The sequence below is a fragment of the Capra hircus genome (assembly GCF_001704415.2).
Source record: "Capra hircus breed San Clemente chromosome X unlocalized genomic scaffold, ASM170441v1, whole genome shotgun sequence".
Classification (NCBI taxonomy): domain Eukaryota; kingdom Metazoa; phylum Chordata; class Mammalia; order Artiodactyla; family Bovidae; genus Capra; species Capra hircus.
Window position 1 is genome coordinate 49,642,372 of NW_017189517.1, and position 5,433 is coordinate 49,647,804.

Below are 5,433 nucleotides of genomic sequence, written 5' to 3' on the forward strand. Positions count from 1 at the left end.
CACAGGGAAGCCCAAGAATACTGGAGTGGGTAGCCTATCCCCTCTCCAGCGGATCTTCCTGAACCAGGAATTGGACCGGGGTCTCCTGCATTGCAGGCAGATTCTTTACCAACTGAGCAATGAAAGTACTAAAGTGCTTCACAAATGTTTTCCATGTAAATTGTGAAAGCAGCTCACTCCTTCCTTGGAAATGCACTTACACTCTGTGCTAAAAAGCGGAACATATCTATAAACTATATTTTATATGCTATATTTTAATACAGAATTTGATGATTTTATATGAATACATTAAAGTAACAAACAGTAGAGAAACAGTAATAACAACAATGTATGAAAGTGTATCAACAAGCAGTAAACCTCCCCCTTTTCCTCACTCCAGTCATTACTGCTAATAGTTTCTTGTGTATTCTTCAGATATTTTTGTTTTACTATTTAAATTTTCATGCATATAGGATTTGTTTCCTGCCTTCCTAATTAGAGGCTGAGCTCATTAAGTACAGGGACTGCAGCATATATTTCTTCCATATTCTACATACTGTCTAACTCTGTGTGCTGGATACCTTATAAGCATGCAATAAAAAAAACCGCAGCTGTGATGGTTCCATTGACTCTCTTAAAAAGGGGGAGAAATTCAAATCACGCATATTATATGAAATCAGGGCAACATTCTAAGGCCAAGTAGTAAAAATTTTTGTTCAATAATCCCTGGGTCATAGTATTAAATTCTGATGGCTCATTTTTTAAAATTTGTAAAGAGAGGCACTCATTCGCTGAGTAAATTAATGCAGAATCAAACCTGGCTCTATACTGTGGGATATACAGAAGCACAACCATCTCATGAAGCAAGCATTATTAAGTTCATTTTATAGACAAAGAAACTGAGATATAGAAAGGTTAAGTATTTATTCAAGATTTATGCAATTAGTAGATGCCCAAGTTGGAATTCAAATTCAGGCAGTCAGGTTCTAAAGTATATGTCCCTTGAAGGAAAGGAATATACTAGAGAGTTGGCATAAAGTAAATATTAGAACATGCTTAGCAATCCATTCATTGGGAAGGGGTTGTGAAAGAGAAGTAGGCAAAATGATTGTGAGGTTTCAAGCTTGCATTTCTCAGGAAATAATTTGAGACACCTGCCAGACGAGTATTTCAAAACACCTATCAACATTGTATATCCTTTCTTGCAAATAAGAAATCAAGCTTCCTTAGTGATGATTTAATTTTAAAGTTATAAAATATAATTATCACTCACTAAATAACATCACTTTATTTTCCCTGTATCACTCTACTACCCATACAAGTATACTAGGATTTTTCACTTAATAATAATATAGGTAACTAAAATATTCTTGGCTAAATTTCAGCTTCTTAGCAGACTTACGTGAAGCAGATTAATAAATGATGCTTCCCTGGCTCAGAGGTTAAAATCTTACCAAATTCACATAATCATGGCAGGATCAACTATCTGTCAGTCAAGTATTCTTTCCAGAAGTTTCTGGGCATTCAATTCCATGTTTACTGCTAGTGTAGATTTAAAGAATAAAAAAAAAGGGGGGGGGCAGAAAACTGCAGCAGAAGTATGGAGAACAATATTCTTGTACCAATATACTTTCGGGATCACAGTTCAGTTCAGTTCAGTTCAGTTGCTCAGTCGTGTCTGACTCTTTGCGACCCCATGAACCACAGCACACCAGGCCTCCCTGTCCATCACCACCTCCTGGAGTCCACCCAAACCCATGTCCATTGAGTCGGTGATGCCATCCAACCATCTCATCCTCTGTCATCCCCTTCTCCTGCCCTTAATCTTTCCCAGCATCAGGGTGGATCACAGTAGGTGATCTCTATTTTTTCCTGATATTTAGAAGCTACATCTTGTTAAACATTATCCATAGGTTATCTAAAAATTGCATATGCAGATCCAAGGGTCAATAAGATTGAAAGAAATTTCACAACAGAAAAATTATAAGAATACTGTGACTTCCAGAGACACTGACAAATACGGAATACTATGCCAGAATGCCTATGTATGTTCTCATAAATGTACTTAGTGACTTCTACCATGTGAAAGAAGCCAGAATTCACTCAATTGGATATTAATTACTGCCTGGAAAACCCTTCTTCCATACTAATATCTCCATGAATGTTTCCCTTTAAATATCAAAGCTTTCCCTCTACGAAAACCTTGTCACATGCAGAGAACTGGTTAACCGGGGGGTGGGTGGCAAAGAGCTATTTGATAGGACTATTTTTACCGACATGCATCTAATCTGGAAATCTCCAACTTGAACACACACCTTTAAGCAAATTTGTACTTCAGAGACTTTGAAAAAGATCCTAAGTCCCAGCCTCTAGGAAAAAATTCATCTCCTGCCAGTATATTCCATAAAATGGAACGCTTCTGTGAAATATACTCATCATGAAAGTATTAAAGGATTTAGAGAAGATATGTTGTTGCTAATATTATTAAGCTACATCTGCATAGTCATGCACACTGGATAATAAAATAGGTAAATATATTCAGCTATATTTATTTGCCATGGTCCAGTCTAACCCTTATGATTATACAGTGGAAGTGAGAAATAGACTTAAGGGCCTAGATCTGATAGATAGAGTACCTGATGGACTATGGAATGAGGTTCTTGACATTGTACAGGAGACAGGGGTCAAGACCATCCTCATGGAAAAGAAATGCAAAAAAGCAAAATGGCTGTCTGGGGAGGCCTTAAAAATAGCTGTGAAAAGAAGAGAAGCAAAAAGCAAAGTAGAAAAGGAAAGATATAAGCATCTGAATGCAGAGTTCCAAAGAATAGCAAGAAGAGATAAGAAAGCCTTCTTCAGCAATCAATGCAAAGAAATAGAGGAAAAGAACAGAATGGGAAAGACTAGAGATCTCTTCAAGAAAAGTAGAGATACCAAGGGAATATTTCATGCAAAGATGAGCTCAATAAAGGACAGAAATGGTATGGACCTAACAGAAGCAGAAGATATTAAGAAGAGGTGGCAAGAATACACAGAAGAACTGTACAAAAAAGATCTTCACAACCCAGATAATCACAGTGGTGTGATCACTCATCTAGAGCCAGACATCCTAGAATGTGAAATCAAGTGAGCTTTAGGAAGCATCACTACGAACAAAGTTAGTGGAGGTGATGGAATTCCAGTTGAGCTGTTTCAAATCCTGAAAGATGATGCTATGAAAGTGCTGCACTCAATATGCAAGCAAATTTGGAAATCTCAGCACTGGCCACAGGACTGGAAAAGGTCAGTTTTCATTCCAATCCCAAAGAAAGGCAGTGCCAAAGAATGCTCAAACTACTGCACAATTGCACTCATCTCACATGCTAGTAAAGTAATTAATGCTCAAAATTCTCCAAGCCAGGCTTCAGCAATGTGTGAACTGTGAACTTCCTGATGTTCAAGGTGGTTTTAGAAAAGGCAGAGGAACCAGAGATCAAATTGCCAACATCTGCTGGATCATGGAAAAAGCAAGAGAATTCCAGAAAAACATATATTTCTGCTTTATTGACTATACCAAAACCTTTGACTGTGTGGATCACAGTAAACTATGGAAAATTCTGAGAGATGATAATACCAGACCACCTGACCTGCCTCTTGAGAAATCTGTATGCAGATCAGGAAGCAACAGTTAGAACTGGACATGGAACAACAGACTGGTTCCAAATAGGAAAAGGAGTACGTCAAGGCTGTACATTGTCACTGCTTATTTAACTTTTATGCAGAGTATATCATGAGAAACGTTGGACTGGAAGAAACACAAGCTGGAATCAAGATTGCTGGGAGAAATATCAATAACCTCATATATGCAGATGACACCACCCTTATAGCAGAAAGTGAAGAGGAACTAAAAAGCCTCTTGATGAAAGTGAAAGAAGAGAGTGAAAAAGTCGGCTTAAAGCTTTACATTCAGAAAACAAAGATCATGGCATCTGGTCCCATCACTTCATGTGAAATAGATGGGGAAACAGTGGAAACAGTGTCAGAATTTATTTGGGGGGGCTCCAAAATCACTGTAGATGATGACTGCAGCCATGAAATTAAAAGATGCTTACTCCTTAGAAGAAAAGTTATGACCAACCTAGATAGCATGTTGAAAAGCAGAGACATTACTTGGCCAACTATGATTCGTCTAGTCAAGGCTATGGTTTTTCCAGTAGTCATGAATGGATGTGAGAGTTGGACTGTGAAGAAGGCTGAGCACCGTAGAATTGATGCTTTTGAACTGTGGTGTTAGAGAAGCCTCTTGAGAGTCCCTTGGACTACAAGGAGATCCAACCAGTCCACTCTGAAGGAGATCAGCCCTGGGTGTTCTTTGGAAGGAATGATGCTGAAGCTGAAACTCCAGTACTTTGGCTACCTCATGCGATGTGTTGACTCATTTGAAAAGACTCTGATGCCGGGAGGGATTGGGGGCAGGAGGAGAAGGGGACGGCCGAGGATGAGATGGCTGGATGGCATCACTGACTCGATGGATGTGAATCTGAGTGAACCCCGGGAGTTGGTGATAGACAGGGAGGCCTGGCATGCTGCGATTCAAGGGGTTGCAAAGAGTGGAACACAGCTGAGTGATTGAACTGAACTGAACTGAGTGTAATCCTGAAGATTTCAAGAATTCTAAAAGCCACAGTGCTACCACCCTACCCAATCATCTCAGTCACAGAGAATAAGACCTGCTGGCCCAGTTCTCTAGTCAGAGTTGATAATAAACAATAGATAATGTATTGTGACAGAGAATATATTTTTCATGAAATATGCATGGAAACGTTTTGTTTAACAGGTATGTTACTTGTCTGGAGAAGATCTCCTGTAACAACATTCCTGTATTTTCATGTAGATGGACAAAATCATGTTTTGGGCCCATTGTTAAACTTTTTTTTTTTTTCAATAGCAATTGGAACTAGATTTGAACCCAAAAATCTAGAAATATTTGAACTACTAATTCCTAATTCTCTGAACTTTTTGTTAAAAGGTAAACTCTCATTTCTAACAAGTGCCTCACAATAGACTCAATGATCTGAAATATTTCCTTTATGTATATATGTATAATTTAATTGCAAAAGTTAATACATATAATATTTATTAACTTTTATTAGTATAATATTTTATTAATAGTATAAAGAATATGGACAGAGACATGATTCATAATTCATATATCCACTACTTTTAAAAGTGATTACCTTGCCCAAGATGACACAACTAATAACTGAAAAAGCAATATGCTTTTGAATCCCAGGTCATACTCACTCTAGAGTGAAAAATATAAAAATGTTATGGAGATTTTGCAAAGAACATACTTCTTTGTATGCAAAGAAAAAATTTAAAGCAAAGAAAAATTTAAAGCTTATTCATGCATGAATTTTTACTTTAGTAAAAATATAAGCAATGATCTACTTGAGCAACTGGAATGTAATATCA